General features: G+C 50.8%; 1 protein-coding gene across 1 annotated transcript in view; it reads left to right on the top strand.

Annotated features, from left to right (window-relative positions):
* Nucleotides 1-5,331: 5,331 nt before the first annotated feature.
* LITAF (lipopolysaccharide induced TNF factor) overlaps nt 5,332-24,237 on the top strand; it is an 82,708-nt gene continuing 63,802 nt past the window's right edge. Inside the window, exon 1 of the mRNA XM_017890681.1 lies at nt 5,332-5,354. The gene's annotated coding sequence lies outside the window, so the exon portion shown is untranslated. The remainder of the gene's footprint in view (nt 5,355-24,237) is intronic.

Genomic DNA, 24,237 nt, shown 5'->3' with positions numbered 1-24,237 from the left:
TAAGAATCTCGGCCGGGCGCGGTGGCTCAAGCCTGTAATCCCAGCACTTTGGGAGGCCGAGACGGGCGGATCACGAGGTCAGGAGATCGAGACCATCCTGGCTAACATGGTGAAACCCCGTCCCTACTAAAAAATACAAAAAACTAGCCGGGCGAGTTGGCGGGCGCCTGTAGTCCCAGCTACTCGGGAGGCTGAGGCAGGAGAATGGCGTGAACCCGGGAGGCGGAGCTTGCAGTGAGCTGAGATCCGGCCACTGCACTCCAGCCTGGGCGACAGAGCTGGACTCTGTCTCAAAAAAAAAAAAAAAAAAAAAAGAATCTCGAGATGAGATCATCCTGGATTTAGGGTGGGCTCTAAAGCCAATGACAGGTGTCCGCCTAAGAAAAACGCAGAAGGCGCTTTAAGCCACAGACACATGGGAGAGAAGGCGGCCATGTGGTGACCGGGCACCATGGCTCACACCTGTAATCCCAGCACTTTGGGAGGCTGAGGAGGGTGAATCCTTTGCGCCCAGGAATTCGCGACCAGACTGGGCAATGTAGTGAAACCCCCTCTCTACCAAAAATACAAAAAAATTAGCCAGCTGTGGTTGCGTGTGCCTGTAGTCCTGGCTACTTAGAAGGCTGAGGATCACCTAAGCTCAGGCGGTTGTGGCTGTAGTGAGCTATGTTCACGCCACTGCACTCCAGCCTGGGCAACAGAGTGAGAGCCTGTCTCAAAAAAAAAAAAAAAAAAAAAAAAAAGGCCATGTGCAGAGTGATGCAGCCCCCTGCCCCAGGATGCCTGGAGCCATCAGAAGCAGAAAGAAGCAAGAAAGGACCCTCCTCAGATCCTCCAGGGGGAGGTGGTCCTGATGACATTTTGATTTCAAGCTTTTAGACTCTAGAACAGAGAATACATTGCTGTCATTTTAAGCGCCTCAGTTTGTGGTAATGTGATAATTGCAGCCACAGGACATTGATACCTCACCTGTAAGCAACTTCTCCTGCAGTGCACTTACCCCATAGCAACCTGGTTATTTATTTTCTGCAGCCTTGAGTCCAAATCCCAAGTCCACCACATGCTACGGGCAGGTGACTTTAACTTTGTGAAGCCTCAGTTTCTGCAAATGTAAAACAGGGATAATAATATAAAAAATAAGCAGACAGTGCTTAAATGAGTCGGGTACAAAGAGAAATGATTGCTATTATCGTGGCTACTGCTACTCACGGGAGGCTACCTCTTGTCCATGCATCAAAGGTAATGGCAGGCCGGGCACCATGGCCCATGCATGTGATCTTAGCACTTTGGGAGGCTGAGGTGGGAGGATCGCTTGAGGCCAGGAGTTCAAGACCAGCCTGGCCAACATAGTGAGACCACCCCAACCCCTGTCTCTAGAAAAAAATAAAATAAAAACATTATCTGGACGTGGTGGTGGGTGCCTGTAGTCCCAGCTATCTAGGAAGCTGAGGTGGGAGGATTGTGGTGAGGCTGAGGTGAGCTTTGATCTCACCACTGCACTCCAGCCTAGGCGACAGAATGAGACCCTGTCTGACTACCAAAAAAAAAAAACAAAAGTTGGCCACAGGCAGGTAGGGGAAGGCACTGCCGCCTGAGACACCTGAAGCTGTAGCGCAACAGGGACTCCCGTGTGCCTGGAGCAGGTGGGGCACAGGAGGTGGGTCGTGTGGTTTGCAATGAGGCCCAAGGGGTGTCCCCGCCAGAGCAGGGCCTGCGGAAGGCTGGGATTTGTCATCAGGGCTTTAGGACGTCATTGGCGAGTTTGAAGCACTTTCAAAGTAGCACTCTGGCCAAGGCCAGGGCCAGACTGCCTGTACCTCCTGCCAAGTTGCTCCTCAGAGAGGACCCAGCTTTGTGCCCCAAACCAATCGATTGGTCATGCCAGCTGGGAGTACTTTTACATCCATAGGGGCTGAGGCTAGGAGGGGAAGGTGGGGAAGCCAGGACTCCCAAACACAGAGGTCTGGATCCTCCCAAGGCCAGGGGTCTGGTTCCTATCTGGACTCTCATGACCTCCATTCTGCCGGGGTCCTGTGTGCCTGCCTCGCACTCGATGAGAAGGAGCAAGACCTGACCCAGGTAGAAGTGCACTCAGCGCCTGTGGGTGCTGGAATGAGTTCAGGAAGACACCTGAACTCCTCCTCTTCCCTCCCCAACACCTGGCGACTGATGGTAAATCTCCCACCATAGCGGCCAGGCCTGTGACACTTGGAGATGTTTGCAAAGCCATGATTCGTTGAGCACTTGCCATGCGCCGGGCTGTTGGGGAAAAAGCGCCTAGCACATGGCCATGGTGATCCGTACCGCACCCCATGAGCTGTGCACCGCTGGAGCTCCACGAAGGAGACTTGAGTCAACCCAGAATCATGATTTGAACCCAGCTGCCTCTGCCTCTGAAGCCCCGGGCCCTCAAGCACTAAGCTCAGGAGTGTCTCTTTTTTTTTTTTTTTTTTTTGAGACGGAGTCTCGCTGTCACCCAGGCTGGAGTGCAGTGGCTGGATCTCAGCTCACTGCAAGCTCTGCCTCGCAGGTTCACGCCATTCTCCTGCCTCAGCCTCCCGAGTAGCTGGGACTACAGGTGCCCACCACGTCGCCCGGCTAGTTTTTTGTATTTTTTAGTAGAGACGGGGTTTCACCATGTTAGCCAGGATGGTCTCGATCTCCTGACCTTGTGATCCGCCCGTCTCGGCCTCCCAAACTGCTGGGATTACAGGCTTGAGCCACCGCGCCCAGCCAGGAGTGTCTCTTCAATTTTTCCCACCCCGGCTGCAACTGGTTCATGAGCTCCTTCCCCAAAAGCAGGTGTGCAGCCAAGAAGAGGAAGGAAGGGGCTGGCGGCTTCGAGTGTAGCCGCTGACTGCTCACAGCTGTGTTTCCCACCCCTCACCCACCCTTCTTGGCAACCCAGAGGGACCCCAGAGGGACTGACTGGCCAAGGACAGGTCCTCAGCAGGGTCCCCTTGCCTCCGGGCAGGAATGACTCAGAAAACTCATGCTTCAGACCTGCCCTGGGATCAGGTCTCCAGCTGGGACCTGTCTGCTGTTCTTCCTCCTGCCCCTTGTCTCCTTACTCCCCTCTTCCGAGAACCCTCACTTCCAGAAAACCACATGCACCCACATCTCCATCCCAGGCTCTGCTTCTAGGGAACCTCAACTAGGATGAGGTCATGTCTGACTTCCCGGCTGAGTGCCTTCCCCAAAGTCCTCAGTGTCCTGCAGACAGAGCCTCCTTGCCTGTGCTCAGCCTTCTGAGCCTTCCTCATCTGATGCCTGTGAAGCTCCCTTTGCTGCTGAGGTCCTGGGTGCCAGCCCAGCACTTGGTAAGGGGGGTGAGGCCGGGTGCCGTGGCTCATGCCTGTAATCCCAGCACTTTGGGAGGGTGAGGCGGGAGGATTACTTGAGGCCAGGAGTTCAAGGCCAGCCTGGGCAACATAGTGAGATGCCATTCTCTAAAAAAACTAAAATAGGCTGGAAGCGGTGACCCACGCCTGTAATTCCAGCACTTTGGGAGGCAAAGGCGGGCAGATTACTTGAGGTCAGGAGTTCGAGACCAGCCTGGCCAACATGGCGAAACCCCATCTCTACTAAAATACAAAAATTAGGTGGGCATGGTGGTGTGTGCCTGAAATCCCAGCTACTAGGGATGCTGAGGCAGGAGAATCACTTGAACCCGGGAGGTAGAGGTTGCAGTGAACCGAGAACATGCCACTGTACTCTAGCCTGGATGACAGAGCAAGACTCAATCTCAACAAATAAAAAGTAAAAAAAAGAAAAAAATAATAGCTAGCCGTGGTGGCACATACCTGTAATATCAGCTACTTGGAGGCTGAGGCGGGAAGATCCCTTGACCCTAGGAGTTTGAGGCTGCAATGAGCTATGATCATGCCACTGCACTCCAGCCTGGGCAACAGAGCAAGATCTTGGCTAAAAGAAACAAAAAAATTTTAAAAATACAAAGGGTCAAGACCAACTTTGTCTTTTCCCTTTGATTGGATACTTTCAGTAAAAGCAAGATCTCCGGATGTCTCCTTGTGCGCCTAGAGCATCTACTGGGTGTTGATCTGGGTTGGGCGTTCTGCAAAGCGTTTACTTGGAACTCCACAAAGAGTTCTCAGGACTCTTAGCTAGAAGAGAAAGGAGAGAAGACACACGGATATGGAAAATCTGGGGCGGCCCCAGGTATAGCGAGTTATCTGGGGCCCCACCAACCTCAGGGCTGGTTGGGGCTGGGATGAGTCATGGCTGCTGGACAGGATTACCTGCTTGAGAAACGAACCAGGTCTTATTTGGGTATTGATTCATTACAACAGAATGGGAAGTATTTTTCCTTCCTGTGAATCTTTCAAGGAGCAACTGTGTCTTTGTGTTCTGCAGGACTGTGCTTGTACTTGGGCCAATGGAGAATCACAGGCTTTTTTTTTTTTTTTTTTGACAGAGTCTCACTTTGTCACCCAGGCTGGAGTGCACTGATGCAATCTCACTGCAACCTCCGCCTCCTGGTTTCAAATGATTTCCTGCCTCAGTCTCCCGAGTAGCTGGGACTACAGGCGTGTGCTACTACGCCCAGCTAATTTTTGAATTTTTATTTATTTTTTGAGATGGAGTTTTGCTCTATTACCCAGGCTGGAGCACAGTGGCACGTTCTCGGCTCACTGTAACCTCTGCCTCCTGGGTTCAAGTCATTCTCCTGCGTCAGCCTCCAGAGTAGCTGGGGCTACAGGCGTGCACCACCACACCTGGCTAATTTTTGTATTTTTAGTAGAGATGGTGTTTTGCCATGTTGGCCAGGCTGGTCTCGAACTGCTGACCTCAGGTGATCTGCCCACCTCCGCCTCCCAAAATGCTGGGATTATAGGCATGAGCCACTGCACCCAGGCCTTGTGTTTTTTTAAGTCAAGTCAGGATGAATAGCAGAATGCTGCAAAAACCAGAATCCCACTGGAATTGGCTTATGCCATTGCAGAATGTGTCACTGGGAAGTAGGGAGGGCAAGAGCTTCAGGCCTGGCTGGATCCAGAAGCTCAGACCATGCTGTTAGGGATCTGTCTCCATCTCCGAGCCCTGCTGTTCCCCGTGTTGGATTCATTCTCCAGTGGGCTTGCTCTACCTGTTGGTAAAGATGGTGCCAGACAGCTCCAGGCTTTCATCTCACCAGCCTTGTAAACAATTCGTCTTATTCCAGGAGCTCCAGCAAGGCTCTTGGGGTTGATTGTCATTGGCTCAGCTTGGATCACATGTCCGTTACTGGAGCAATCACTGAGGCTCAGGAGATGCTGGGTAGCGACTGGCCAGCGTTGGTCATGTGCATGACACAGCCCCTGGGGCTAGGAAGGAGAGACGCTTCTGCAGCAAAGGTAAGAGAGGCCGTCTACACCCGGGTTCCTAGGGGGATGGGATCAGGTTGGAAGAAGCTTGTTTAGCTAGGTTTGGTGGTGCGTGCCTGTAGCCTCAGCCACTTGGGAGGCTGAGGTGGGAGGATCACCTGAGCCCAGGAGGTAGAGGCTACAGTGAGCCAAGATTGTGCCACTGTGCTCCAGCTTGGGTGACAGAGCAAACTTTGACTCAAAAACAAAACAGAAGCTTGGCAGGGGGTGTCTGGGAAGGTAGGCATCTGAGAGGCAAGGGCTTTCCCCCTGTAGCAAGGGGGGCTTGCTCATATTCCATCCGGCTTAAATAAGTGAAGTTTCCATGGAAGAGTAAAGATACTGAAATGTAAGATGCAGGAAAAAAATTGAAGTGGAGAGGCCCTTTGTAGTTGACCTAGAACCATGTTATGAGTGATGCATTAGGTCAGTGTTCAGGGTAACACTTTTCTGCATTAAAATAGGAAATAGAAACATTTTGGATTTTAAAAATAATTTGTCAGCTGTGCGTGGTGGCTCACGCCTGTAATCCCAACACTTTGGGAGGCTGAGGCGGGCGGATCTCTTGAGGTCAGGAGTTTGAGACCAGCCTGGTCAACATGGTAAAATCCATCCCTACTAAAAATACAAAAAAAAAAAAAAAAAAAAAAAATTGCCTGGTGTGGTGGCAAGTGCCTGTAATACCAGCTACTCAGGAGGCTGAGACAGGAGAATCACTTGAACCCAGAAGGTGAAGGCTGCAGTGAGCTGAGATCGCACCACTGCTCTCCAGTCTGGGTAAAAGAGCGCAACTCTAACTCAAAAAAATAAAAATAAAAAATTGTTTCGGCCAGGTGCAGTGGCTCATGCCTGCAAATCCCAGCACTTTTGGAGGCCAAGGTCAGTGGATTGCTTGAGCCCAGGAGTTTGAGACCAACCTGGGCAACATGGCAAAATTCCATCTCTACAAAAAATACGGAACAATTAGCCGGGTGTGGTGGTGTGCACCTGTAGTTCCAGCTACACAGGATGCTGAGGCAGGAGGATCACTGGAGCCCAGGGGGTCAATGGGGTCAAAGTTGAGGTGAGCAGCTCCAGCCCAGGCAATAGAGTGAGACTCTGTCTCAAAAAAAAAAAAAAAAAAAAAAGGCTGGGTGCGGTGGCTCATGCCTGTAATCCCAGCACTTTGAGAGGCCGAGGCAGGCAGATCACAAGGTCAGGAGATCGAGACCATCCTGGCTAACACAGTGAAACCCTGTCTCTACTAAAAAGACACACAAATAATTAGCTGGGCGTGGTGGCGGGCACCTGTAGTCCCAGGTGGAGGCTGAGGCAGGAGAATAGCGTGAACCTGGGAGGCAGAGCTTGCAGTGAGCCAAGATCATGCCACTGCACTCCAGCCTGGGCGACAGAGTGAGACTGTCTTAAAAAAAAAAAAAATTACGAAAATTAGCAGAGCATGGTGGTATGAGCCTGTCATCCCAGCTACTTGGGAGGCTGAGGCAGGAGAATCGCCTGAACCCGGGAGGCAGAGATTGCAGTGAGCTGAGATTGCACCACTGCACTCCAGCAAGACTCTGACTCACTATATAAAAAGAAGTTTTTTGTTTTGTTTTGTTTTGTTTTTTTTAAAGTAAAGTAGTGGGATCTTTCTCACAAGCATTGGGGAACTAATTCATACCATTTATTGGAACAAGTCCTAATTTCTGGAACTTTCATCAGTCAGCCCAGTCTCTGGAACTCCTGGGAAAGTTACTAAACGCATGGGATCTGGAATTGACTCCCAGGTTCAAATCCTGGCTCTGCCACTGTTTAGCTGTGTGACCTTAGGCAGGTCACCCAACTTCTCTGTGGTTCCATTTCCTCATGGGCACTGGGGATCATGAGGTTTCCTGCCTCGTAGGACCATTGTGATGATCCGATGAGGCTCCAAGAGCTTAGGGGACTTGTCTGTGTCTCAGGGCTGGAGTTAGAACTAGCTTGGCTGACTCCAAGTTCTGGGCTCTTTCTGTCTCCGGCGTGGGCACACGGCAGTGGCTCATTGACTGTAAAATGAATGAATAATGAAAGATTAAAAGGGGAGGTTGATCTCTTTCTGATTTCTGTCACTGCATTCCTTCAGCACACAACCTAGGGGAACTCAGAGTTTCCTAAGAAGCCTGTCTTAGACTTCGTTGCCTCAGAGGCTGATACTGAGACAGAAATTTGGGCGCAAGTAGTTTATCTGGAGTCAGGCACGGTGGCTCACACCTGTAATCCCAGCACTTTGGGAGGTGGAGGTGGGCAGATTGCTTGAGCCCAGGAGTTGGAGACCAGCCTGGGCAGCATGGCGAAACCCTGTCTCCACTAAAAATGCATACGTGAGCCGGGAATGGTGGTATGTGCCTGTAGTCCCAGCTACTCAGGAGGCTGATGTGGGAGGATTGCTTGAGCCTAGGAGGCAGAGGCTGCAGTGAACCGAGATTGCACCACTGCATTCCAGCCTGGGTGAGAGAGTGAGACCCTGTCTCAAAAAACAAAACAAAACAAACAAACAAACCAAAAAACCCAGTTATTTGGGAGGTGATCTCGGGAGACACCATCATCACACCAGACCACATTGACCTTCAGAGAGTCGCGGCCACTGCTTCGTCTCCACCCTCCAAATTTCACCCATCTTCCTCTTGTGGACAACTCTAACCAGAACCATATGGGGGGGGAGTTCTGGGAAATTGAGTTATCAGCTTTGATGAGTTGACACAGCACAGTTCACCCCAGCAGTTTGTCTTACCTTCCTGGGTCCTCCAGTCTAGAGCTGGTTGGTTGGGACACCTTGGGTCTCCTTCATGTGACCTCTCATCCTCCTGGGGGCTCTTTGCCTTCTTGTGGGATAGTCTTACGGGGCAGTCTCAGGCAGCATGCCAGGAGGGTCAGAGTGGAAACCAAGCCTCTTAAGGCTTAGCCTCAAAATTTATAGTGTTACTTCCACCATATTCTATTGGTCAAAGCAAGTCTCGAGACCACCCAGATTTGAGGGGTAAGGAAATAGACTCTACCTCTTGACGGGAAGAGTTGCAAAATACCGTGGCTGTGTTTTTCACTTTTAGTTGATCACACTTCCCTTCCTGAAGATGTTTACTGCAGTCTGTTGGAAATGTATCATGATAAATCTATAAACATAGGGTGACAGTGAACATAAATGGAGCCCCTCTAGAGATGTGCAGTGCACAACCTGTGCAACTGTCACGGCAGCCTTACTGTGCAAGATGTCATGGGACTCACCTGTTCTTCTCACATGCCCCACTGTGGTAGGCATCTGTTATTTTTGAATGTCAGCATCTAGTGCTCCTTCTGAGGACAGTAACTACCCATCTCCATTTCTATTCTAGTGAGCCTGACAGTCTGACTCCAGGGAGGGGCTTGTTATCATGAATTCTATCGCTGTAACCATAGATATTGACCAGAGGATTGGCACGTGACCCACACTGGACCAGTGAGATTCAGTCGTGGGATTTTGGCTGGAACTATTGGAAAATAAATATTCTCTTTGCACCAAAAATGTTTAGTTGGTTGGGGATAAGGCTGGAACTGCTGGAGGCCCTCTTTGCCCCTCTGAGGGAAAGGCCTACCTGATAATGAATAATATAATCACAGAGGAGAGCAGAGGCGAAAAATGGAGAGAGAGAAATTATTTATTTATATTTTTTGGTAGAGATGGGGTCTTACTATGTTGCCCAGGCTGGTTTTGATCTCCTGAGCTTAAGTGATCCTCCTGCCTCGACCTCCAAAAGTTCTGAGATTACAAGTGTGAGCCATCACATCTGGCCAAGAGAGTGATTCTTCTTTTAAAAAAATTAACAAAAAATTTTTTTGAGATGGAGTTTTGCTCTTGTCACCCAGGCTGGAGTGTAATGGCACGATCTTGGCTCTTTGCAATCTCCGCCTCCTGGGCTCAAGAGAGTCTCCTGCCTCAGCCTCCCAGGTAGCTAGGATTACAGGCACCTGCCACCACACCCAGCTAATTTTTGTATTTTTAGTACAGACGGGGTTTCACCATGTTGGCTGGGCTGGTCTCGAACTCCGGACCTCAGGTAATCTGCCCACCTCGACCTCCCAAAGTGCCGGGATTACAGGGGTGAGCCACTGTACCTGGCCGAGAGAGATCCCTTTTTTTTTTTTGAGACAAAGTTTCGCTCTGTCACCCAGGCTAGAGTGCAGTGGTGCAATCTCAGCTCACCACAACCTCTGCCTCCTGGGTTCGAGTGATTCTCCTGCCTTAGCCTCCTGAGTAGCTGAGACTAAAGGTGTGCACCATCTTACCTGGCTAATTTTTGTATTTTTAGTAGAGACGAGGTTTCACCATGCTGGCCAGGCTGATTTTGAACTCCTGACCTCGTGATCTGCCCGCCTCAGCCTCCCAAAGTGTTGGGATTACAGGTGTGAGCCACCACGCCCAGCCTGAGAAATTCTTGATGATGGCATTTGTGCTCCTGGATTCACCTATGCCTGAAGTCCTTACCACAGACTTGCCAACTATATGAGCAAATAAATTCCCTTTGCTATCTAAAAAATATGTTTGACCAAGCGCGGTGGCTCACACCTGTAATCCCAGCACTTTGGAAGGCCAAGGCAGGCGGATCATAAGGTCAGGAGATCGAGACTATCCTGGCTAACACTGTGAAACCCCGTCTCTACTAAAAATACAAAAAATTACCCAGGCGTGGTGGCGGGCATCTGTAGTCCCAGCTACTCGGGAGGCTGAGGCAGGAGAATGGCGTAAACCCAGGAGGTGGAGCTTGCAGTGAGCCGAGATTGTGCCACTGCGCTCCAGCCTGGGCGACAGAGTGAGACTCCATTTCAAATATATATATATATTCATTATACGAAACTATACAACTAATTGGGTCATGATGATGATTAAATGAACTAATGATATACGAAATACCTGGTTCACAGAGGCCCACGAAAGGTCTGCTCTCAGAAATTTCTTTCTCTTCCGTGAATGTAGCTCCAACTTAAAATCCACTAAGCATATTCCACAGTTTAGAGCAGGCATGGGTGGGTTTGGGCGGTTCAGAACAATAAACACACAAAACTGAAATTTCACATCACCACCTACCCCTCCAGTATCCTTCAGGACACCTTGTATTCTTAATTTACATTCTGAAAAGACAGCAGAAAAGCAATGACTTTAAATAACCCCCAGAAACGGTGCAAAAGCAATCTCAAGAGACACCGTTTTTGTTTTCTCTGCAAGAGGAAAGAAGGGGGCTGTGTAGGGAGGTGGGAATCTGTAAAGACAGCCTCCATCTGCAGAGAATTAAAACGAAGTTCACAAGTGTGCGGTCTAGAAGTGACTCTCCCGTGACTGCTGCCTCTTCCCTGGGGCACTCCAGCTGCCCCGGGTTTGTTTTTCCTGGGCCTGAGCTCAGATGTCAGGCAGGCAGAGGGGTCTTGGGATATCTCTCCACCCAGGGAGCAGGGGGAGGCCGCAGGCGGCTTGGGGTCTGCATGTTTGGGAAAGCGTTCAGGCTGTGTTTACTCTGGGTCTCTTGACAGCCCGAGGGCGGCCGTGCCAGGCGGTCCAGATGCTTCCAGCTGGGGTCCCATGAGCAAGTCACACCGCCTGGCTTATGGTGGTACCTCCTCTGAGCTTTCGCCACCAGGCTGCCAGGGCAAGTCTCCCAAGCACACCCTCCGTTCACATCCCCACTGCCTCCACCCTCGTCAGCCACCAGCAGCTCTGAATTGGCAAGGCCGAGGGCCGGAGCGGGCCTGCAGACATGTTTTGTTTCATTTTGTTCTGCATTGTTTAATTTGAGCTGGCAATGAACCCTCAGAAGGTTTCATGAGAAACTTTGGATCTTGGTTTCTTTTGAAAAAAATGGGAAGGTCTTGCCTTCCCACCCAGCAAAAATGGGCTGCAGAGATGTAGCAGCTGGTTTCTTATCTTAGTTTGCAATGCCTCAGAGGCTCTGAGAGCAGGATCTTAGGATCTGGCCGCCAGTGGTTTACTAGGAAGGGGATCTCAGGAAGCACTCACAAGCAGCTGGGAAGAGAGTCAGGGCAGGGAAGGAATCCACACACACTACAGGGTGTCAGGGAGCTGGCCACTCTTGTGGGCAGCTGGGGCTGCATCCTGCCTGGGACTCCAGGGGAGCTGAGTAGAACACAGGTTGTGCTTCCTGAGGGTTAAGGGGGCTAGGATGTTTCATTCCGACTCCTGTCCATCCTTGATGGAGGGAGTTAATACCAGTCTGTTCTGCACGTAGGCCAAGAAGAAAACTTCAAGTAGAAAGTCATGGGTGGGCCAGGTTCGGTGGCTCATGCCTGTAATCCCAGCACTTTGGGAGGCTGAGGCAGAAGGATGGCTAGAATCCAGGAGTTAAAGATCAGCCTGGCCTACATAGCAAGACCCCATCTCTGCAAAAAATATAAAAATTGGCTGGGGTTGGGTGCAGTGGCTCATGCCTGTAATCCCAGTACTCTGGGAGGCCGAGGTAGGCGGCTCACCTGAGGTCAGGAGTTCAAGACCAGCCTGATCATCATGGAGAAATCCCGTCTTAAAATACAAAATTAGTTGGGCGTGGTGGCATATGCCTATATTCCCAGCTACTCGGGAGACTAAGGCAGGAGAATCACTTGAACCTGGGAGGCAGAGGTTGCAGTGAGCTGAGATTGTGCCATTGCACTCCAGCCTGGGCAACAACTGCGAAACTCCATCTCAAAAAAAATATTAACTAGGTGTAGTGGAGTGTGCCTGTAGTCCCAGGTACTCAGGAGGCTGAGATGGGAGGATCACCTGAGCCCAGGAAGTTGAGGCTGCAGTAAGCCGTGATGGCACCACTGCACTCCAGCCAGGGCAACAGAATGAGAACGTCTCAAAAAAGAAAAGTCACAAATGGCGAGCCAAGCGTGCAGTGTTGACATGTCCTGGAGCAGCAGCTGCTGAGGGAGATGTGGGCAGGACCATGACAGTGCCTGTTGCGCCTGTTACATGGGGCCTTGCCCTTCAGTTTGTCACAGTCCCCACCACTCCCTATTGTCTGTCTCCCTGACCAGAGGCTGAGAATAAGTTCCTAATATCATCATACTTGTGCTGCCAATTCTTTCACAGAATAGAAATGACCTGTTTTTTCCACATCACCTTCAAAAGTGGGAAAGTGGGCTGGCTGCAGTGGCTCACGTCTATAATCCCAGTGCTTTGGGAGGCTGTTTTAGGCATTCTTGCATTACTGTAAAAACATACTTGCGACTGGGTAGCCGGGTGTGGTGGCTCATGCCTGTAATCCCAGCACTTTGGGAGGCCGAGGTGGGCAGATCACGAGGTCAGGAGATCAAGACCATCCTGGCTAACAGGGTGAAACCCCATCTCTACCAAAAAATACAAGAAATTAGCCGGGCGTGGTGGCGGGCACCTGTAGTCCCAGCTACTCGGGAGGCTGAGGCAGGAGAATGGCGTGAACCCGGGAGGTGGAGCTTGCAGTGAGCTGAGATCACGCCACTGCACTCCAGCCTGGGCAATGGAGAGAGACTCCGTCGCAAAAAAAAAAAAAAAAAACCAAAGAAAACAAACAAAAAAAACATACCCGTGACTGGATAATTTATAAAGAACTGAGGTTTACTGGGCTCACAGTTCTGTAGGCTGTACAGGAAGCATGATGCTGGCCTCTGTTCAGCTTCTGGGGAGGCCTCAGGAAGACTACAGTCATGGTGGAAGGCAGAGGGGGAACAGGCATGTCCCATGGTGAGAACAGGAGCAAGAGAGAGTGTTGGGAGGAGAGCCACACTTTTTTTTTTTTTTTTTTTTTTTTGAGACAGAGTTTCGCCTGTTGCCCAGGCTGGGAGTGCAATGACACAATCTTGCCTCACTGCAACTCCCGCCTTCCCAGGCAGCGTTCCAGCGCATGTCTTTGCTTCAGCCTCCCTAGTAGCTGGAAGGATCAGGCATGAGCCACCACGCTGGCCTAATTTTTATTTTTAGCTTAAGAGACGGGGGGTTTCTCCATGTTGGTCAGGCTGGTCTCGAACTCCCAACCTTGGGGTGATCCGCCCGCCTCAGCCTCCCAAAGTGCTGGAATTACAGGCATGAGCCACTGCACCCAGCACGGATTACATTTCAACATGAGATGTAGTCTGGGACAAATATCCAAACTATATCAGAGGCCAAGGTGGGAAGATCGCTTGAGGCCAGGAGTTGAAGATCAGCCTGGGCAACATAGCAGGACCCCATCTCTACAAAAGAAAAATTTTAAAAAATTAATCAGATGTGGTGGCATGCACCTGTGGTTCCAGCTACTCAGGAAGCTGAGGCGGGAGGGTGGTTTGAACCCGGGAAGTCAAGGCTGCAGTGAGCTATGATCATGCCACTGCATTCCAGCCGGGGCAGCAGACTGAGACTGTCTCAAAAAAAAAAAAAGAAAAGAAAAAAGAAAGGGAAAGTGGAATATAAGCCAAGAATGCCCTGTGGTTATAATCGTTACACTCAGCTTGCTTTTCCCGTTTCTGTCTCTTGCCTGATCCCTGAAGAGGACTGAGTTGGCAGCTTCTCACCATAGGGTGAAGTGCACATAGGTCACATGACATTTAGGGCCTTTGGAGCACTGGTCTTTGCCTCATCATGCCATGTGGAGACGCGTCCTCTGAGCCCAGCAGTGCTGGGGTTTTTTTGTTTTTGAGACGAAGTCTTGTTTTGTCACCCAGGCTAGAGTACAGTGGTGTGATCTTGACTCACTGCAACCTCTGCCTCCCAGGTTCATGTGATTCTCCTGCTTCAGCATCCCAAGTAGCTGGGATTACAGGTAAGTGCCACCACGCCCAGCTAAAGTTTGTATTTTTAGTAGAGAGGGGTTTTTGCCACGTTGGCCAGGCTGGTCTCGAACTCCTGACTTCAAGCCATCCGCCCGCCTTGGCCTCCCAAAGTGCTGGGATTACAGGCGTAAGCCACCGCGCCAGCAAGTGCTGGGTTTGGGTTTTGTTTTTTTGTTTTTTTTTGAGACTGAGTTTCGCTCTGTTGCCCAGGCTGGAGTGCAGTGGTGTAATCTCGGCTCACTGCAACCTCCACCTCCCAGGTTCACGTGACTTTCCTGCCTCAGGCTCCTGAGTAGCTGGGATTACAGGCACCCACCATCATGCACCACCACACCTAGCTATTTTTTGTATTTTTAGTAGAGACGGGGTTTCACCATGTTAGCCAGGCTGAACTCGAACTCCTGACCTTGTGATCCGCCCACCTTGGCCTCCCCAAGTGCTAGGATCACAGGCGTGAGCCACCGTGCCCGGCCAGTGCTGGGTTTTTAATTTGCAGCTCTATGAAGAGTCCTCTCCCCACCCCTGTAAATGCTCCACCCACTGGGAGGCGGGGACAACAGCCACTGGCCCCATGGCCAGAGAGAAACTATCTTGCTGTTAGCCCATCGCACACAACGAAAGCCTAGGGAGCCCATCAAGGACGCTGTCCAGATTCTGTGACGCCAACTGCATGGCTAGCAATTTAATTGAGTCTGGAGAGAAGCTGCCCACAGTTAGTGCAGACTGCACAGTCAAAGGGCTCAGTCCCACAGGACTGCTCCCACTTCAGACACCAGTGCAAATGGCGTCCCCAGGCTACCCCTACTTCTGCCTGGCTGATTACAAATTCAGGGCTCTCCCGAATTTGTAGCAGGTGCCAGAGGAGGCACCTGCTACACTAGTATTTCTGCCTGCAATCTGGACCAGCACAGTGGCAGAACAGAATGTTCCTTCCAAAGGGGAAAAAGTTTGTGCATAAATGGAGAGAAGAAACAAAAATAGCTGGAGGTAAAAGGGTGAATAAATAAATGGGTTATGGCCAGGTGCAGTGGCTCATGCCTGTAATCCCAGCAGCTGAGTGGGGAGGATCACTTGAGCCCAGGAGTTTGAGACCAGCTTGGGCAACATAGTGAGACCCCATCTCTGTGAAAAAAAAATTTTTTTTAAAGCTGGTTGTGGTGGCATGCACCTGTAGTCTCAGCTGCTTGGGAGGCTGAGGTGGGAGGGTCGTTTGATCTCGGGGGGGTTGAGGCTGTGGTGAGCTATGATTAAGCTGCTGAACTCCAGCCTGCGTGACACAGTGAGACCCTGTCTCAAATAAATAAAATGAATGAATGAATGAGTGAATAAATAAATAGCTTACAGAAGGAAGGATATTTAATGTTACATTAACACCTTCAAAGAGGCTTAGATCAAGAGGTGGCATTGTCCCTTGGCTCAGTTACACCAGATGCCTGCAAGATTGAATCCATGTAGGCCAGGCACGGTGGCTCACCCCTGTAATTCCAGCATTTTGGGAGGCCAAGGTGGGCGGATCACAAGGTCAGGAGTTTGAGACCAGCTTGACCAATATGGTGAAACCCTGTGTCTACTAAATATATGAAAATTAGCTAGGTGTGGTGGCATAAGCCTGTAGTCCCGTTTACTCGGGAGGCTGAGGCAGGAGAATCCCTTGAACCCAGGAGGCAGAGGTTGCAGTGAGTCGTGCCACTGCACTCCAGCCTGGGTGACAGAGCAAAGCTCCGTCAAAAAAAAAAAAAAGAGTAAATCCATATGTTGCTGGGACTGCCCTTGCTTTTGGAACTTGATAAGATAGAATGGAAGCCTGCAAGCCTGGGCAGCCTTACCCTAGGGGACATTTTCATACATTTCAAGGGATGGTGGACTGTATCATTAAGGACTGATGGGATTTTAGCAATGTGCTGGCATCTTTTTTTTATTTCTATTTATGTATTTTTTGAGTTGGAGTCTCGCTCTGTTTCCCAGGTTGAAGTGTATTGGTGTGAGCTCGGCTCACTGCAACCACTGCCTGCTGGGTTCAAGCAATCCTCCTGCTTCAGTCTCTCAAGCAGCTGAGACCACAGGCTTGCGCCACCACGCCTGAATTTTTGTATTTTTAGTAGAGATAGGGTTTCACCATGTTGACCAGGCTGGTCTCGAACTCCTGACCCTTCAGGTGATCTGCCTGCCTCGGCCTCCCAAAGTGTTGGGATTATAGGCATGAGCCACTGCACCCTGCCAGCATCTTTTTTTTTTTTTTTTTTTTTTGAGATAGAGTCTTGTTCTGTTGTCCAGGTTGGAGTGCAGTGGCTCAATCACAGCTCACTGCAGCCTCAACCTCTTGGGCTCAGGTGATCCTCCTGCCTCAGCCTCCTGAGTAGTTGGGACCACACATGTGCATCACAATGCCCAGTAAATTTTTAAGAATTTTTGTAGCGATGCAGTCTTCCTATGTTGCCCACACTGGGCATCTTTTGGCATTTATGATCATCTGACTGTAAGGGATCTGTGTTCAAAGGCCAGAGGGTAGTCTGTGATATTGTGATACAACAGGAAATATGTATTTGGTCTTTGCCTCAGATACCTGACAGAGCTTCTAAGATCCTTGTAATTTCCTGAGTGGCAAAGATGAGAGGTACATCTTTTGTTATTCATAAAAAGCCCCATTCTTTTTTTCTTTGTTTTATTTTGTTTTGTTTTGTTTTGTTTTTTGTTTTGTTTTGTTGAGACAGGGTCTCACTCTGTCAGCCATGGCTAGAGTACAGTGGCACAATCATAGCCGACTGCAGCCTCAACCTCCTAGCCTCAAGCAATCCTCCCACCTCAGGCTTCCGAGTAGCTGGGACCACAGTCACTCGATACCATGCCTGGCTAATTAAAAAAAATTTTTCTGTAGAGATGGGGTCTCACTATGTCGCCCAGGCTGGTCTCAAATCCCTGGCCTCAAGGGATCTACCTGCTTCAGCCTCCCAAAGCACTGGGATTCCAGGTGGGAGCCACGGTGTCCAGCACTACTACGGTTTATTATGAAAGATACAAACAGCCAAATGCAGAGACGCATAGGGTGGGGTCTGGAAGGGCCCCGAATGTAGGGCCACCGTTCCCGTGGAGTTGGGGTGCCTCACCTCCCAGGTAGTGGATGTATTTGCCAACCTGGGCGCTCCCGGAAACCTATGTAGTGGTTCTTAGTGAGGTTTCATGACGTAGGCATAATTGATTAAATCATGGACATTGCTGTTTGGACCCAATTCCTAGTCCCTCTCCCCTCCCCAGAGGTGAGGAGGGGATGAACTGAACCTTCTAACCCTCTAAGCATTCCAAAGCTGTCTAGGTACCCCCACACTGAGTCATCTGGAGTCATCTCATTAGCATACGAAAGAGACTCTAATCACTGAGGAGGGTCCAAGGGCTTTAGCAGCTCTGTGCCAGGAACCAGTGACAGGGGACAAAGACCAAATAGATATCTTTTATTATACCATGTAGGTCTTCACTTTTCTTTTTTTATTACTTTATTCTTTTTTTTTTTTTTTTTTTAAAGACATAGTCTCACTCTGTCTCCCAGGTTGGACTGCAGTGGTGCAATCTCGATTCATTCCGCCTCCCAGGTTCAAGTGATTCTCCTGCCTCAGCCTCCTGAGAAGCTGGGATTACAGGCATGCACCACCACACCTGGCTATTTATTTATTTGTTTATCGAGACGGAGTTTCACTCTTGTTGCCCAGGCTGGAGTGCAATGGTGCAATCTCGGCTCACTGCAACCTCCGCCTCCCAGGTTCAAGCTATTCTCCTGCCTCAGCCTCCTGAGTAGGTGGGATTACAGGCATGTGCCATCATGCCCAGCTAATTTTTGTATTTTTAGTAGAGATGGGGTTTCACCATGTTGGCCAGGCTGGTGTTGAACTCCTGACCTCAGGTGATCCACTCGTCTCAGCCTTCCAAAAGTGCTGGGATTACAGGCATGAGCCACCGCGCCCAGGGTCTTTACTGAGTGGTTGCCCGTGCTGTTTACACCCCAGGGGAGATGGGGCTCTGGTGTCGCTTTTCTTTCTGGAATCTGCGTTCTTTCCTCGGCCGCTGTCTCCTGGGACTTTCCTGCCTCGTTTCCTCCCAGAGCCCCAGCTTGGTCTCTCCCTCCTTCCTTTGTTCATTCATTCATTCTCCCAGTGTGTACCGACTGGGTGTCCACCCGATGCCAGCTGCTGAGCTGGGTGCTGGAAAAGAATCTGTGAGTGAGGCACTCAGACCCGGCCTGTTGGGTTCGTGCCCAGCCCCATCCGACAGCGGGCGGCAGGGTCCTGGAAGCCATGCATTCGCTGTCATGACAATCACTGAACTGACTCCCTGCTGTTAGAACTGCCTGATGTCTAGAACAGAGCTGGTCTGGCTGCAGGGTAATGCATGCCACTAGGTAAGTTTAAATTTTCTAGTAGGCATATCAGAGGAAGTAAGAAGAAATTTGTAACAACTAAAAGGTGAAACCAAGCCGGGCACACTGATTCATACTTGTGATTCCAGCACTCTGGGAGGCCAAGATGGGAGGATCCCTTGAGCCCTAGAGGTGGAGGTTGCAGTGAGCTGAAGTTGTGCCATTGCATTCCAGCCTGGGCACAGAGTAAGACCCCGTCTTTAAAAAAAAAAAAAAGAGCTGGGCACAGTGGTTCACGCCTGTAATCCTAACACTTCGGGAGGTCGAGGTGGGCAGGTCACTTGAGGTCAGGAGTTCGGGACCAGCCTGGCCAACATGGTGAAACCCCGTCTCTAGTAAAAATACAAAAATTAGCCAGGCCTGGTGGCACATGCCTGTAATTCCAGCTACTTGGGAGGCTGAGGCAGGAAAATTGCTTGAACCCGGGAGGTGGAGGTTGCAGTGAACCAAGATCATGCCACTGCACTGCAGCCTGGGTGACAGAGTGAGACTCTATCTCAAAAAAGAAGAAAAGAAAGGCCTCTGGAAGGACCAGCCCTCTGACACCTTGATTTCAGACTTCCAGCCTCCAGAACTGTGACAATCAATTTCTGTTGTTTTAAGCCACCCAGTTTGTGGTCATTTGTCCCAGCATCCGTAGGAGGGAGAAAGGAGAGTGAGAGAAACTGGGATGTCCTTCTGAGCCTGCACAAGCCTCAGCTGCCCCATCTGTACAATGGGCATAACGGCTCCACTGTTGACTGGTGTTGCTGGGAATGAATGAGATGGGTCATGTGCAAATGTCCAAATCTCAGGGCCTGCCAGGGAGCAGAGGAACCCCACAGAGCACAGGCATTGATCTCAACTGTCGGTTCCATTTTAGAGATAAGGAGATAAACATTCAGCAAGAGAAGTGGCCCGCCCGGTCATCTGACAACATGTGGCAGGGTGAGGCCAGCGCTTGGAGTGCGAATCCTCGTTTCTGAGATGTCCTTTCTGTCTGGGCTTTTTCCCAGCCACTTCTGTGCCCTTGGTTCCACCAGTGTGAACTGCCAAGCCAGCACATGCCACATCCTCCGTCTTGCTGTGCCCCCTGCAAGGACACCCTTCCTGCTCCTCTCCCACTTAACTCTGACTTAGCCTTCAACAAGAGCCACTTCCTCCTGGAAGCCTTCCCTGACTACCCTTGCCCTCTGGGAGCTCTCCTAGGAGACCAGCTTGAATTAGCAGGGGCCCCACCCTCCAGGAATTGTAGGTTCTAGGGGAGACTGTGAATCACCGATGTCTTCAAGGTGGGGCAGGTCTAAACAGGCGGAACAACACCCTCTGGCATCTCAGACCCGGCTGTGTCTGAATTACCCAGATGGTCAGGAGAAGGCAGTCCTGGGACCTGGCATCTGGCTGCATCGCTTATTCCCCCAGGTGACCCAGGAGCTCTGGTCTCTCTGTCAATGTGAGTGTCCAGTCTCTCTCGCTCCATCCCATAGGGATTCAGAAGTGGAAACAAAAACTAGAGTGATCCTGAGGTCAGGAGTTCGAGACCAGCCTGGTCAACATGGTGAAACCCCATCTCTGCTAAAAATACAAAAACTAGCTGGGTGTGATGATAGGTGCCTGTAGTCCCAGCTACTCGGGAGGCTGAGGCAGGAGAATCACTTGAACCCAGGAGGTGGAGGTTACAGTGAGTTGACATTGTATCACTGCACTCCAGCCTGGGCAACAGAGTGAAACTCCATCTAAAACAAACCCCAAAAAACAAAAACAAAAAAAATCCAAAGAAAAACCTAGAGTGAAGCACTCGACTGGCTGACCTCGCCCATCAGGAGGCACCCAGGCCATCGGCTGTGCCCCACAAGGACCGCTTTTGCAGGTTTCGGAGGTCAGGATTCTAGGGTCCACAGCAGGGTCCCACAAGCCTTCAGGAGCCATGGGAGACCCTGAGATGGTGCCCCAGAGCTTCTGGTGTAACCGAACTTTGTTCCACAGTGAAATCATTCCCCAAGAGGGCTGACTCATCCTCCAAACATCTCTTTTCAGTCTGTCCTTGTCCCTCCGCCCTTCTCAAGGATGTGGACAAACAGAGATGTCAGGGGAGAATGGGGTGAGGGCGTGGGTGGCCAGTTCTGGGCTGGGAGTGGGGTGGGAAGGTCTGCTGTCTCTGCGAGGGCTCCTGCTCAGACCTTGGTAACTTTCCATCCAGGTTCTCTGTGCATGTGAGTGACCTGAGCTGGGCTGACCCTGACCGCCCACTGGTCGCATAAAGTGCAGTTTGCTCTAACCGCAGGTGACCCACAGGAGGTCAGCCAGCCATTCCCACAGAAACCTGCTGGGAGTTGCCCAACAAGGCCCTTCCTTCCTCATTCTTCACCTGCCTTCCAGAGAGCCCAGGACAAGCCAGGGAGGGAGACACGTCTTCACCAACTCTCCAGGCTGCCCCCAAGGTGGTCCCATTTCACAGGAATGATGAGGACAGTGCAGCCAAAGGCCACAGCAGCTCCCAGGAGTCACAGAGTCCCTGGGCTGGGAAATGACCTGGTCTGACTCACTGGAGAGACCCCCGTTTTAGATCCGGGCTGAGCAAGCCTGGTACATGGTTGACTCTCCTGAGCTTTGGCGGTGTGGGCAGTGCCAGGAGATCCTTGGGCTTTGAGACCCTGTTTTTCCATCCTCTCCGTGACATGGCTGTGTGGGCGCCCACATATCCCTCTTTGCCAGGCGGGTGGTGATTTCAGAGCCCCGAGGGGAAGAAGGAAGCCATTAAGCTTCATTGGATGGGGATTGTTGTCACACTCCATATCCTGTAGGACTGCACAGCAGTCAAAATGGGAGGGCCGGGCGCCGTGGCTCACACCTGTAATCCCAGCACTTTGGGAGGCCAAGGCAGGTGAATCACCTGAGGTCAGGAGTTCGAGACCAGTCTGGACAACATGGTGAAACCCCGTCCTTACTAAAACTACAAAAAAATTAACCAAGCATGGTGGCGCATGCCTGTCATCCCAGCTACTCAGGAGGCTGAGGCAGGAGAATCGCTTGAATCTGAGAGGCGGAGATTGCACTGAGGCGAGATCGCACCACTGCACTCCAGCCTGGGCAACAGAGGGAGACTCTGTCTTAAAAAAAAAAAAAGAAAGAAAGAAAGAAAAGAAAAAAAAAAAGGAAAAATGCTTGGAGGAAATTTGTTCCCAATTGACTGCGATTTAATAGCCATTTCCAGGCAATGGTGGGTGGTAAAAAGTGTTGTCATAGGGATGTCCTCTAGGGGAAAGTTTGCTAGATTTAGCAAATAAAAATGCAGGATGCCTGGTTAAATTCAAATCTCAGAGAAACAACAAATTATTTTTTAGTATAAGTATATCCCAGGCTGTATTTAGGATATGCTAAAAAAGTATTCACTGTTTCTCTGACATTTGAGTTTAACTGGGCTTCCTACATATATGTTTTGCAGACAGGGTCTCATTCTGTTGCCCAGGCTGGAGTGTAATGGGGTGATGTGCCACCATGTCTGGCTAATTAAAAAAAATTTTTTTTTGTCGCACTATGTTGCCCAGGCTGGTCTTGAACTCCTGGCCTCAAGTGATCCTCCTGTTTCAGCCTCCCAAATTGCTGAGACATGAGCCACTATGCCTAGCCATGTACTGTATTTTTTCTGGAAACTGTATCTGGGAGGTAGGGTGACCTACAGATTTTTAGGCGCCTTCTTCTTGACTTTTCCTCCCTCCTCCTACCCCTTTGATTTCAGTAGCTGGGAGAGAGGAGTCCTAAGTATTTCAATTAGGACTGACACTGTAATGAGGTCTTGTTCTGTCTTCCACGTACAAACTGGCCACTGATTCACATTTCCCCAGCCCCACCCAAGAGTGAAGGCTTGCTCCCATGAGCCAGCTGGTCCCCCTCCTGTTACATTACAGTCTGCCTTGAATGGTTGTCTGAGTTGTACACAGCATGACTCCATACTTCAGAAGAGTGCCTCCTGCATCTATGCAGTGCATAACTTGCACAACCCACCATAGCAGCCCTGTTTCCACTTCTAGATTATGACCACTGGGCGATGGTTTTTTTCCTCTTATTTATTGCTCAAGTTGGGCTCCATCCCATTGCTCCCTTGCTCGGGGGAAAACCTGAGCACTCTGGGAAGGCACTGTGGCAATATCTGAAGACAACTGAGCTGCCAAGCCATGTGCACAGAGTTGTTGATTCTCGGGCCAACCTGATATCTGCTGGAGGGACACTCCACTCCCTTCCCACTGCCCAACGTGCAGGATGGGGCATAAGGGACCAGAATAAAGATATCCTGCCTGCCTGCCCACCACGTCCTTTCCCGATCCTCACCCCCACCAACCCTCCAACCTAGGCATAATTTTAGAAACTTAATAGACCCCATGCCAGACATTCTTGGCCTGGAGCCTGCGGGGGCAGGTCCTGAAAGAAGACAGACATTTCTTTCTTAGGCCTTGCCGATAGAGATCCTCTGTTTTCCCCTGGAACAGGTTTCTGAGGGACCATTGTGTGCGGAGGAGCTGCCCACACACTCGCTTCTTTGTGGGGACCCCCCCACCACCCAGTCCTCCTGGGCTGGATTATTTTGCAGGGTGAGTCCCAGCTTCTCTGTGCTTCCCTGAGCCCCCCCAAAGCCATCAGTAACAGTAGGGACTAGGGTGGGGAGGACTGAAGGCTGCAGAGATGGGTGGCCATAGGGAATCCTTTGCAAATCATTGGGGTCATTTGGTGCCTTGAAACTGTAAATGACAGGCGGGGACCTCTGGGTCTGGAGACAGAAGGTGGGGTGTGATTCCAACATCCGGTGCTTAGACAACAGTGAAGATTTGTTTCCATCACTGGCCAGGAAAGCCTGGTCTTTTCAGTTCGGATTTCAAGGAAATCATTCCTGCAGCAGACATTCTGGAGGCTTCTGGAGTGTGAGGGAGAAGTGGGCAGGATGGAGGCATGCCAGGAAAGAATGTTTATGGTCCCTCGAATGGCAGGCACTGCCTACACGTGTCCCTCTCAACCCTAGCAGATGGGGCCGCTGAGGCTCTGGGAGGTGAAGTGACTTGCTCACGGTCATGCAGCCAGGACAGCCAGGAAGTGGCGCCGCCAGGAAGTGGCGCCGCCAGGAAGTGGCGCCGCCACGCCAGTCCTGCAGCCTGAAGCCTTTGCTCCCTTTATCCCTTTTTCTTTATTCCAGGAGTGTTTTGGATATGAAATTCACATACTGGACAATTCACCCATTTACAGCATACCATTCAGGCCAGGCACCGGTGGCTCGTGCCTGTAATTCCAGCACTTTGGGAGGCCAAGGTGGGTAGATCGCTTGAGGTCAGGAGTTCAAGACCAGCCTGGCCAAAGGTGGGTAGATCGCTTGAGGTCAGGAGTTCAAGACCAGCCTGGCCAACATTGTGAAACCCCATCTCTACTAAAAATACAAAAAAAAATTAGGCCGGGCGCAGTGGCTCAAGCCTGTAATCCCAGCACTTTGGGAGGCCGAGACGGGCGGATCACGAGGTCAGGAGATCGAGACCATCCTGGCTAACACAGTGAAACCCCGTCTCTACTAAAAATACAAAAAAACTAGCTGGGCGAGGTGGCGGGCGCCTGTAGTCCCAGCTACTCGGGAGGCTGAGGCAGGAGAATGGCGTAAACCCGGGAGGCGGAGCTTGCAGTGAGCTGAGATCTGGCCACTGCACTCCAGTCCGGGCGACAGAGCGAGACTCCGCCTCAAAA

This window comes from Rhinopithecus bieti, unplaced genomic scaffold (genome assembly GCF_001698545.2).
Source record: "Rhinopithecus bieti isolate Rb0 unplaced genomic scaffold, ASM169854v2 scaffold_19459, whole genome shotgun sequence".
Lineage (NCBI taxonomy): Eukaryota > Metazoa > Chordata > Mammalia > Primates > Cercopithecidae > Rhinopithecus > Rhinopithecus bieti.
Note: the sequence above shows the minus strand (reverse complement) of the source record. Positions and strands in the feature narration are given on the sequence as shown.